Consider the following 13,662-nt stretch of genomic DNA (forward strand, 5'->3'; position numbering starts at 1 on the left):
AGGACTCGACTCATGGAGACAGAGCCTTTTCTAAAGCAGGCCCCAAATTATGGAATGATTTCCCTCTTTCTGTGAAGTCTGCTGTTGTTGTTTTAAGTCTCTTTTAAAATCAAATCAAAGATACTTTATTCATCCCTGAGGGGAAATTCAAAGTTCAAGCCAGCTCGTCCAAGCTGGCTGTTTAAATGGTCTTTTAACTCCGGGGAGCAGGACTACTCAGCCCCCCTTTTTGTCATATATTTTCTATTTAACTGCTTTTATTCAAGCTTTTAATGTTGATTTATTTTAACCTGTACAGCACTTTGGATACCTTGTGGTTTATGAAGGTGCTCTACAATTAAAGTTTTGATTGATTGATTGAACAAACCACAGCTTAGTGAAGTTCTGTGTCACCAGGTTCCCGATGTTTCTGTGTCACTTTTAGCCTTATGTGACTTCCCGGATTGAGACTTCCTGGACTGTAGGACGGGATTGAGTACAACTGGACTAGAATGAAGCAGGACTTGAACCACTGACTTCCGATCACTGGACGAGCCACTTTCACCGGCTGTAAATGCAGCTTTTCAGACTCACCTTATCAAACAACTGTGACCTGTTCAGAGAGCGCGGCAGGGCCAGAAGGGTGAGAAAAAGCCGATGAAGAGTTGTGTAGGGCCTCATCCTCTGCAGTATCTGTACAGACGACATAAGAAACGTCTTATTTCATGTTCAGCAGTTGTGTATTGATTCCCAGTTCCTCCACACAGAAGGAACTGCAGAGAAATGGTGAAAGGAAGAATAATCAAATAAATAAACACAGTTGTTTCAAAACTGTTCAGGCTGAGAGGCAGAGGCACTAAAAACAGAAAGCCTACATGCACAGATCTGGCATGTATAAAGCTCAATGCAAGATGAGTGTGTGTGGGAGGGGGGGGGGTTAAAATGTGCAAACCAGCTGCTAATTACACATTAAAGTTTTCATGGTAATGATTTAACTGCAGTCATTGTATAAAACATCAGGAATATGTGACCAGGTGATCGACCAGGATAACACATCTGCCGTGGAACCAGTCTGGAAGCAGACTGGAGACTCATATCCATCCCTTTAGACCTGCTGCTGGGGGACATCCCATGATGCACTGCATCTGGCTTAGCATTATGCTGCTGCTTGACCTCTCCACCCTGAAACCAGTCCAGGAAGATGTCTCTCCTGGTTCTGGTTCGGATGGAGGATCTCCTCCTGTTAAAAGGAAGGTTTCCTCTCCACCGCCTCATCATGCAGCTCAGGACTGAATCAAAGAGAAGATTTTAATAAGATCTGTTGGTTTCTTTAGCTCCGTAATTATCTCTCAGAACTGGTTCATATGAACACTATTATTGTAAACTGGACATATTTAGGTCATATGATGGGTTTGTTTTAACTGCAGTGAGCTGGACTGAACAGGATCATGTCTGTAAAAGCATGTTGAGATGAGCTTGATGTGAACTGATGCTGAAAGGTGGCTGCATTTATTGTTTAGATTTCCTGGGTTGGTGGTGCCTCAGAACTAAAGCTGCATCGTTGATCTAAGATAAAACATCTTCAGCATTTTATTTTCCAGTTAATGTGTGTGTTTTTATTCCAGTAACCAGATGGCAACCTCTTTTTTTTGATAATCTGATATCTGCATCACATATTTGCCTTTGCCCGGCAGCGACGTTCTTCCGTCCAGCCCCATTTGTCCTGACCAGTCTTGATGAAGTTCAGGTAGTTGCGCAGCAGCTGGTGTGTTCGTGGCGACCCGGCAGAACACAGACCCAACTGAAGCCCCAACTTCAGCAGCACATGGTCAGAGAGTTTGTTGTCCTGATGAAGAAACAGAGCAACACATTATTTCAAATGTCATCTGGAGGTTTTGTGGAGCACATTTTAAAGGCTGGAGCAGCTCTCATCACAACAAAGAGCCTCGGATGTTTGGGCTTGGATACAATATGAGCGAAGATGAGTCAACAAACGGAAAGAAGTGACAGAAAAGAGAATCCTTACAAAAATATTTTGTGGTTCTCTCAGCAGGAGTCCGATGTTCTTCAGCGACACGTCCCCGAGATGCTGAGGGAGGCTCTCCACCAAACTCTGGAGAGCTGCCTTGTAGAAAGTCTGGGCGCCCCTCAGGAATCTGCTCTTGTCCTCCCCCGTCAGATCCAGAACAGCTGCCGACATGAAGTATCTGGCACGAGCTCCGATGTTCACCTCAGCGGCGGGGAGGAGTTCCTCGTCACTGTGGAGCAGCTGAACGTCTCGACTCCTACGGAAGCGCTCGGCCAGAGAGGGCCGCAGGATGCTGGCTGAGTAGGAGTGAACCAGCACGGACGCCAGCTGAAGCGATGCTGCCACGCCAGCTGTGTCAGACTCATGGAGGGCTCTGAGGGGCTCCAAGGCGTGGGACAGGAACAGGAAATGCAGCTTGACGTTGTCATCAAGCAGCTTGGTTCTGATCCGGTTCGTTTCCTCCGACTGTGTCAGCGATTTGAAGTACTCCACCAGATCCTGCCAGCAGCAGACCATCTTCTCCACCGTGTGGATGATGAATAGGCAGTGTGCCGAAATGGGCTGGGACGGGTTGAACACGTGCGCGTCACAAAACACCTCTTTCAGACCGTCGTTAATGGACGGACACGTGGAGTAGTGATGGTGGAGCTCTCTGATCAGGTCGACCACGTAGCTAAATGAAGCCCTGAGTCCAGCCTGGCAGGCTCTCGCTGCCATCCCGGGCAGGCTGCAGAGCGAGATCAGTTTGGGGTTGAAAGCCTGGAGCTGGGATACGAACCTCCAGCTCGCTCCTGGAGCGGAGCAATAAAACACAGCCAGGTTGGACAGCGGGAGCTTGTGCTTCCTCAGCGCCTCCATCAGAAGCTGTACGTCTGAATCTGCAGCAAACGTCACGTTTTCACCAGCGGCGTTCACCGAAAGCTGCGGATTGGCGTCAAAGCTCATCTGAAGAGCGTGCAGCGGCCTCACCACTTCCACACCCGAGCTCTGATCGAAATAACCAATCAGCACCAAGCTCGTCCTCTGTCCTCCATCCACTTCCACCCCCACATACAGGTACATGCAGAACGGTGTGTGTGAAACAGCCTGGACAACATCAGCAGTGTAAGCTGCTTCCTCATCATCACAGTTGTATCTTCTGGTGAAATCTTTTAAACTGCCACAGAAAACACGTCCCCGACTCCCCGCGTCCACCGCCGGCTTCGATTCGTCCACCCACTTCTGTGGCTGAGCACTCTCTTCCATCACCACCGCCGTTTTCTCATCATCCCGACCTGCTGACGCACACACCATCTCATCTTCATCATCGGATATCAATAAAATCACATCTGAATCTTTTTTCAACCCATCCATTGCTTTGGCGTCTATATTCGCAGTGAGGCGGTGATGGACGTGCGATGAAGAGTCAGCTGGATCTGAAGAAAAGCCGCAGTGAAAGTGATGGGATCATCTGATGTAGTAACACTGAAATGACAAATAAAACAACCACAATGAAACGCAGCCACGTTGAGGAGTTGTCTGTGCCAAAGACCTGGTGATCCAAAGCGCAAACGGCACAGCAGGCTACATTCATTCCTCTTTACAGCCCACAAAATGATGAAATAACCTAAAAAAAAAAGATTGGAAATATTTTTTTGGGTGGTTTATTGCTCTTAAATATTACTAGGAGATGCTGTATCATACGTGGTTGAAAGCCTGATAGGGCCTCTTTACAATGAGGTATAATTTAAGCTAAACTTTTTAGGGCTGGATTGGTAAAACTGGAACCCTAACAAAAGGTTCCCAGCAAACACCGGATGGATTAAACTGGGTATTCTGGCACCCTCCCCAGCCTTAGATGAAGGCTAAAGGTTACATTCCGTTAAAGTCCCAAATAAAAAAATAAAAAAAATAAAAAAACACTACATAAATATGCGTATACAGTTAAATAAATGCTGTTCCTTTTACCAGACATGAACATCATGTTCTTGAACCAGTAAAAACAACATACTTAATTACAGAATACAAAAAATAACTCAATCTTTCTCCCATCTACTTTAAGTACTTTTCCTTCTGTGGATTTGAAAAAGTATTTCAGACGATTAGAAGTCCACTAAATAGTCAGATTACTTCATATTATGTGGAACTTTATGCTGTTATTATCGTGTAGAACCAAAGAGGCTCAACCTCGAGTTTCCCGGGAGAATGATGCATTCATATATGATAGTTAAATTCAGAATCATAAGTCAGACCAACGTATAGGAACTCATAGATTTGGTAATTTATTTGTGATGGCTACCATTTTCCTCTTGCATGTAATTATTTGACAATGAGTCAAATAATAATAACAAAACCATGAAAAACAACTAGCATTATCTGATCATCCTCAATTAAATGAGCGAACTCCCTTTAGTGACACCGTTTTATACTGGATAGACCTGAACGCAACAACTTGTAGTCCAATAAGAGAAGACGATACTTCTCACCAATCAGGTTACAGCGGGCGAGTTTTTAGCCAATGAGAAGAAATGAAGAAACTTTACAACAATGGTCAAAAAAAGAAGCAAAGATGGAATCATCGTGATGGTGTTGTTAAGTGGAAACAATACCCCAACCCTAACCATGCCGATAACTGATAGAGATCAAAACATTCACGGAATTTTCACGCATTTTGTCTGAACTGCACAACTATATGTATTTATTTAAATTTATATAAACAACTGACAAATAACTTTGTAGTTACCAGGAACAATAGCATTATCATTTCTAACACAACGTAGAAATCAATTTAAAGTCAAAGTGGAAGCTAGCTAACTTGATTTATACTTCTACGTAGCAGTACTGTTTAAATATGTTAAACTTAATGTGAAAAAAAAACCCTAAACAATAACATGTGACAATCGGCGGAACGTAACGCGAACTACAACGTAAGCGAACGTTATAAACGGAACGCACGCGACCGTTTGGATCTGGGCCTCGCTCGCATAACTGCATTTACAAGTTAATGTTGACTTCTTCTTTGGGAAAACTTGTGTAAAATTGGGTTAAGACGACGTTGTGAACTCACCCAAGCCGACCCTTTCCTGGTGGTTTTTAAAGTTCCAGTTAGAAATTCCAGGCTAACCCTAACCCCCCACCACCACCACAACCCGCTCTCTCCGCCCACAGCGGCCGCCGTTCGCTCCTCCTGTTCAACATGTCCAAATGTGGAGGACTGGCGAAAATTCACTGTATTAAATGTATAGAAATACAAGAAAGATAACGTGAAGTTATCAAAATACAACATACAAGGGCAGTCGTGATTGTTAACATCGAAATCTTTCATTAAAGTTGCAACTAGATGAACTACTGTCGTGACTGTAGCTGACGCCATTTTAGGCAGCTAACCGTTAGCGAAAGTTGGAATGAGTGAAAGTAAGCGATAATGCCTGAGTTAAAAGCTCACTCTACGCCAAGATTTAACTCGTTTGATACAAAAACACATTAATATACATTTTTACTTTTAAACCCCCTTAAAAATTTACATCACGTAGTGAAGAGAACGCCAATTGACCAATGGAGTCTGCTGAAATAACGACATGCTTCTTGGTGCGATGCACTGCCTTTAATACCTAATTTAAATGTCTACAGTTCTTACTATTCATAAATCTGTGAACCGAAACTTAAATTTAACCCCTTTCAGCTCATCTTAGCTAAATGATGGTTAAAACTATGTATGAAAAGGATAGTATATTATTGTTTTTGAGAGTGTATGAAAGAAATACCACTGAAGCACCACTAGGGAACATGGTATAATACTTTTATTTGGGCTACGACTTACTTTGGGTCATTTGACCCTGGATAGTTTGACCTGTAAAAGAATTTGTCCATAAAAATGTTTTATGGTGGTTCAGCTTCCAAAGCTTCATTCTCAAACCACTCACTGTCAGCTGTTAGCATTGATTCAAGATTCATGTGGTCATGATAGTCAACATTTCAAGCTTTCTATGAAAATGTTTTCTTTTTTTTTAAAGTCTCCAATAGATGGAGGATTTTTCCAAGTTAGCACTGCACAGACTTCTTTGACTTTGTACCAGCATGGCCTCCATCTACGTCTCCAACTCGGTTATGACATCATGTCCAGTTCCAACTTCCGAGTAAAATCTAAAGGAGACTCCATGGACCATGTTTAAGGGCGCACAGCGCCTTAAACATAAATAAATAAGTTAAAAGTTCTCCAGACTAATGCCGCGCATTTGCACGTCAGGTTAATAAGCGCTGGAGGCGCTACTAACATGTTAACTTGCTGCTGAGAGTCATGTAGGCTGTACAGGTTCGTCTCACTCACAGAGGAAAAGTCAGGATCTGAGCGAGGGTAGACTGAACTCTTATTATCATCCCCTCCACACACACTAACACGTGTGTAAAATGTTACATTTATTGCGTGAAAATGTTGTTTGTTTGTTTTTTGTTTTTTTGTTTTTTTAAAGGGGGAAAAAGAAAGAAAAAACACGGATCTGCCTTCATCAAGGTGAATTTGTTCACATCACGTGACATCAGTCTTTGCTCTGGGTGTTTGACAGATGGAAAGGTGATGTTGTTTTGTTGAGTCAAAGGTCTGGTTTAATGGTTAAAAGACCAAAGAAACCACGAGGCGCCCATTTCAGAAAGAGAAGGAAAGAAGAGAAATGCTCTAAACATAAAGGTATGCAGGTCCCTATGAGTGACGTTATTATACATGTAATGTGTCCTTTTGCTAACATGTTGCTACTTAGCTACAGAATATATTAGTTTGTGTTCACATGTTAGTTTGGGAACATGGTAAACAATAGTTTGTCCTGACTGGAATTTTTAATGCTATACATGGTTCTATGCAAACTTAAATAACTTATATGACATACATGTGATGTCAGAATACATTGACATGATATTTTGTAAGATAATGACGCTGTTTGAATAATTTTTTAGTGTGTTATGCTTAGTTAATAAAAGGATGTTAACAAACAATAATTTGTGTATTATTATGGTTTATTTTGTTTGGGTAACTGATGCATGTGAAGTATGATCTAACATTTACATATTGTATCTTAATTGTAAATTCAGAGGCACTTCTGAAATATTTTAGAGCAGCTCCCACTGGCCAAATATGTCCAATATGTCACAAGAGTGTCTCTCTGCACTTGCTATCATCAGCATTAATCATACAATTGCACAACAGATATCATATGATGCTGTAAGTAATAATTTTGCATCATCAACGGTCAGAAAAGTCAGGTTTTAAATGACACTTGGTCTTTCATGTGGTCAAGCGCTGCCTGATGACCCAAACGCATTTTAATGCAAGTTGTAAATAGTTGTAAACAACTTATGCATTTAAAAATATATTAAATAAAATAAATTATATAATATCCTTGTGTTGTGTATGTGTGTGTGTGTGTGTTCAGAAAAGGCTGAATTTACAACAGTCACTCAAATAACTGGAGACTTAAAAAAGACACTGTTTTTTCATTTAATTGAGTTGAAGAAAGAAAAAAAAACAAACAAACACATGTGTCCTGGACAAATGAGAGACTTTTCTGTTGAACAGTGGGACAAAATACCTGTCAACAGGTGCAGAAGTCTGACTGAGAGGAACAGAAAACACCTGACTGAACCGGAAACATTAAAGGATTGTTCAACTAAATATTACTTTATGACTGATGTAATATGTAATAAATTATTTTATATGTTTGCTTTTTAGAAAAAATATTTCTATTGAACCAGAATTAGAAAATAATGTAATGATTTTCATAATTTTTTAAAATGTATTATTACTTTAGTCAATTTCAGCTTATTTTACAGGCAGCTGTTTTTTCCCCTTCTTTAATGAAAGGGGATGAATAAATATGAGCACAACTGTAGATGCATATAAAGGATACAAAGTAAATAACTAATTCACATTTAATAGAACATGACATCAAATCTTTGTATCTCACTCTTCTTCTTGAGATATTTTCTCCGGGACCCATAGAAATAATTGACGTGGGTAGGGGCTTAACTTAAGTCATTTTTATCAAAAAGAGAATAAATCTTTGCTGCTTGGGTATTTTTAATCAGTTTGAACCTTTTGTAAATTAGATTTGAGTTTATTTTCAGGGATTTTGTGAACCGGCGCTTATGTATGTAAAATTTGGCAAAAATGATGATATTATATTATTAACTAAAATTGCATTGGTTTATTTTAAATTTTAAATATTATTATTTAAATTTTAAATATTATTATTTAAATTTTAAATATTTTAAAACTAGTGTTCTGTTGTTTTGTTTTTGTTACATAAATAACAATTATCTTTTTAAAATTTAAATTTGGATCTGATGAATTCATTAGAAGCACATATTTCCTTCGTAGTTTTGAACTGAATGTCTTTATATTTACGGGGGATTTGCAATTTAAGGAATTTAGTTCTGATTGTTTTTATATCTGATTTGCTCTGATTTTGGAGGAAAAAGGATCTTTTTATTTGGGTCTGGAAACATTAAGTTGCCATTTACCGTCTTAAAATAATGTTGCCACATTTTTTATACAAAATATTTAAACCATTCAATGACAAACCTTTTAATGTGGGTGTTGGTATGTTGTCTATATTGTTTTTAACTAACTGAATAAGTGCGATCGGGATGTTTCTAATTATTGTTTTATACAAGTTCCAAGAGCAATTTAAATAATATTTCTTGTTGAATTCCTGCAGATTTAATATTTCTCCTCTGTTGTTCATCAGATGTACGATTGACCAGATGTCTTTCTTTTTCCATTCATCCATATACATAGATTTTCTTCCGTTTGTGAGCACTCTATTGTTCCATAAAGGCACGTTGTGAGGACTGAAGTTGTGTTTAAATAAAATCTTCCAGTAAAGCAGGACTTGCTGGTGAAATGCAGAAAGATTTACAGGAAGTTTGGATATTTCAAAGTCGCATTTCAGTAGAAACTCTGTACCACCCAGCTTGTTAAAGACTAAATCAAGGTTGATTAAACCATATTTCATCATTTCTTAACAAGGATTGGAGCCATTTAATTTTTAAAATACCTTTCATTACTTTGAAATCGAGAGCTTTTATTCCACCTTCATCAAAGTCTTTTAGTCGGTCACTTTTTCTGATGTAATGCTGTTTTTTTCTCCATATAAAATGGAAGTTTAGTTTATTGTCTTTATGGGTTTTTTTTTAGGAATAGCTAAAGAGAAAACCGGATAAATTAGTCTGGACATAGATTGTTGAATAGCTCGTCCAACTGTGATTGTATTTCCTTGATAAGTTCTTTGTCATCCTCATTCCAGTTTTCTTTATTGTAACAAGAGGGTAAGGTTTTATCTAGTTCAGATTCCTTTTTATTATTTTCTTCTTTCATTTTTTTTTTTTTACTAAAGGATAGGGTTACTGAAGGTTGAGTACTTCCCAATGGAAATTTTTAAAACTCATGCAGAGTGGAACGTGTTCCACTCTGCATGTTCTGCATGTGACACAGTCACCGAGTCGTCACGCAGTTTTATTCACTAACAGCAGCTGGTTTTCTCATTTCTGTTTGTTTCTCATTTATATTTAACTTTTTAGATTCATAGTTTAGTTACTATGATCTAAAGTTGGCTTGTATGTGTATGTATATGTGTTAATACTGGCAAGTGCGTATATGTTTGTACGTATGTATGTGTGTGTATGTGTGTGCATAGAGGTGTGTGTGTAAATGTATGTATGTGTATATGTATATGTGTACATATGTATATATTTGTGTATATATATATATTATGTGTGTATACGTGTGTGTATATGTAAGTGTATGTATGCGTGTGTATGTGTGTGTATATGTATGTGTGTGCCTGTATGTGTGTATGTATACATCTGTAGGTTGTTTTCTTTCTTTTTGTTTTTGGGTTATTTTTTAGTTGTTGTTTTTTTCTCTCCCTTTTCTCTCCCTTTATCTCTTTCCCTTTTCTTATGAGGTGTTTCTTCTCCTTTCTCTTTCTGTCTTTTGTCTGTCCTCTCTGGTCCAGCAGTACAAACTCTACAATTCAAACAACAATACAAAATAAACATAGAAATAAAATAAAAAATCAGAAAGTCAAGGGGATCATTATATCTATAAAGCTTCCCTTGGCAGAGAAAATTTGCTCAGCAGAACATCCAGACCATCATTCTGCTGCCTAAATGCTGGACAAGACAAAAAAAAAAAAAAAAAAAAAAAAAAATTTTTAAAACTCACATTTTTTGTGTTGGTGAACCTAAGTTGTCATTGTTTTTAGTTTTTGAAATAAGATTAATAATTTCCCTACAGAAGTCCTTGTTGAACAATAAGGTGGAGTTAAATTTCCAATAATCTTTAGGTTTTCTTTTGTTATGACTTGAAAGAATTATTTTTATTATACAATGATTGCTTAAGAGGCTACCAGCGATCTTTTATTCTATGACAAAGCTTTCTAATAGATTAGATCTTAGCCAATAATCAATACGAGATTTAGCTTGCCCATTAGGTTTAAACCAACTAAACGGTATTGTGTTTCGGTTTAGGGTCCTCCAGATATCAGTTAAGTAGTTTTTGGTTAAGAAACTTTCAATAGTTTAGTTATAGTGAACCTGTGAGTATCTCGTGTCAGATTAAAGTCGCCTCCGACCACTGTTTGTTCCATCATAAATTTAGTTTGTAGCTGCGTAATAATGATTGATAACTCATATAACAGTCCTCTATTTTTCTGTTCATTGTTGTAACCATAAAGATTTACCAGAATTAAGAAAGCACTATTCATTTTTAGAACACATGCTATCCAGTGACAATCACCATCTATTTCATGAGTGATTATTTCGTTAGCTGGTTAGCTCTCGTTAGCTCTGGGTTAGCTCGCTTAGCTTCTAGCTATAGGCAGGTCAGAGTTTGATAGATGTCAATCATCCACATCGACGCTCACAGGCTCTGCTTTTTTTTTTTTTTTTTTTTCTTTAGCATCTTTAGCCAAATTTTTTTCTTCAAGTGTGTATTTTCCGGGACAACGATACGTGCGACGCTTCCAAAATGGTAATGATGAGAACCGCCCAGTAAGCTTCCATTCAGCTCTTCAGAACCTACAGGTGACGTCACGGATTTTTTGTATTCAGTCAATGGTCGCAGCTTTCTCCTTGACGAGTAACTTAGTTGTACTTCTTTAATTAGCCTATGGTAACTAGTCTAAGGTGCGAGCTCATGTATGGCCGTGCGCTTATTACTCTAGGAAAACACCACGTGACCAATAGAGCTGACATTTCTCCTGTGACAGGGCGCCAAACTTTGTTGAAAGGGAATCAGATCTGACAACGGGACGCTATCTAGCTAAAGAATCACATTGAAGCACAACTCAAGCCATGTGACATGGAGAAAGAAAGAAAGAGAAAGGTCTGCTGAATGGGGCCATTTTGATTTTATATCTCCAAATAAGGTATTTGTTCTTTTTCCATCCTGTTATTCTCAGTTATTTCATCAAAGCGACTCTTAATATTTATTTTCTGCAGATTAGATGTTGCATTTGTGTGACACAACTGTCATTCATAAATAAAAACACCTCTTCAATGGTAATGCATTACGGAGCAAGGCATGAAAAAAAGGTCACAAATAAACCTGAACAAACACAGATTAGCAGACACGTTCCAATTTCCACATGGTTGCTTTATTGTTGATGAATACGTTTTTTTTTTAAATCTAATTTTTGACTAACAATCTTCCAGAAAGCAGGCGTTGGACCAAACAGTTGTGAACTTTATCATCAAGGACTGCCAACCATTCAGCATTGTTGAGTGAGTGGTTTAGGGAACTGCTTCAGGTCCTTGAGCCAATATATGTTTAGCCAACCAGAAAGGTTTAGAAGAAAATCTGTAGAAACACAGTTGACATTTTGCTTTAATATTTGATTTGTAAAATTTTTAGCCTGTCAAACAAATGTGTGTCAAAAAATAGGAGGAGGAACGAGTGAAAGAAAATGCTAAGACGTTGGAAAAACTTATCTTGAATAAAAATGTATAAATAAAGGGGGTAAAAAAAACATCCCTGCCTCAAAAACAAGACCATGTATAATGTCACTTTTACTTTGATTTTCACATTATGATGCACTTTCACATTATTTGACTGTATATTTTAAACTTGGATTAAGATATATTGCAATATACAATACCATAATGTCTTTCTTAATTCATTGAATCTGTCATTTGAGAATGTGTTTTCTGCAATGATGATCAAAAACCAGCAGGTGTCAGTATGGAGCAACACTGTACCGAAGCAGTATCAGTAAACGTTTCACGAGGCCTCATCTATCCATCACTATCAACAACTTTTAGATTAATCCCTTTTCCAACACAACTGAATCAAATGTCAGAATTCCCTCATCCACATGTCATCCAGCTCTGCAGAAGCCTGGTAAAGAGACGTTCATCTGATTCAGGTGTGCTGGAGAAATCAGGCTCTACAAATTCAAGCCTTCTAACCCCTTTAGAAGCAACTTTTCTCAGAAGTTGAAGGATGGTAGATCTTCAGGACTAGATTTGTGTACCTCTGGACTAAGCAGCACAGAAAACAAATGAATGAACATGTGAAAAGTGCTATATAAATACAATTTGATTGAATCAACAGTGAATGCTGGTAAGTACTTCTATAACTGTCTGGATTTATGACTCCCTGCAGGTTTTAGGGGTAAACAGATGTTAGTGGAGTGAAGCTTTGCATCAGTAATATGAAAAGTAAAGAGCAGAGGTAAACAGGTTTTCTGAATTCGTACCTTTTGTCATAAATGCTGATTTTATGAAATTTACCATCAAACTTAATAAAAACGTTCTCCTCCAGATATGTAAGAGACCTCCAGTGGCGTCCTGTTGGAGAGCTGCACTGAGGCCAGAGAGACGTTTTGGCTTTGATGACGAGTTGTCACTGTTGGTGTGGAGATGAGGACCCAAATGCAGGAGACGGGAAGCCAGGATACAGAAATTATACATGATTTTAATTCCATGAACAAAAGTGAGGGAAGAACTCACAAAATGAACCAGCAACTGACAATGCAAACCAAGGGGTATAAATACACAGAAGAAGACACAGGTGAAACAAATCAGAAAATCAAGCCAGGTGAACTAATGAACAGGAACGTAGACATGAGAGAACTAAACAAGGAAAACTACAAACCAAAACTAAGAAGAAACATAACATGACAAAATATCATAACATGACACGAGCAGCTGATCAAACGGTATACTCAGGACAGACCAGGTATTATCTGTTACGGCTTTAACAAGGAGTGCCATCATGAGTAACCACATGCAAAATTTGACCTATTTTTGTTTTTAATATAAATTACCATATATTTTACATAACTTTGTCCAAATATGCTCTCACAGCGATTCTGTTCAGCCATTGGTCAGTTCACTGGAACGATGTAATCTAAAATAGTGTATGGCATTTCGTACTGTCATAACGCCCCTCTGACGAGAAATATTCAGTCCTACATTTTGCACCCTATTCTGCCGGAATAGGGTGGATTGCCCTCTCCGGGTCGGGTCCTGCCTCAAGTGGAGGAGTTTAAATATCTCGGGGTCTTGTTCACGAGTGAGGGAAGGATGGAGCGTGAGATCGACAGACGGATCGGTGCAGCGTCTGCAGTAATGCGGGCTCTGCGCCGGTCTGTCGTGGTGAAGAAGGAGCTGAGCCAGAAGGC

Source organism: Telmatherina bonti, assembly GCF_933228915.1.
Source record: "Telmatherina bonti genome assembly, chromosome: 4".
Classification (NCBI taxonomy): Eukaryota; Metazoa; Chordata; class Actinopteri; order Atheriniformes; family Telmatherinidae; genus Telmatherina; species Telmatherina bonti.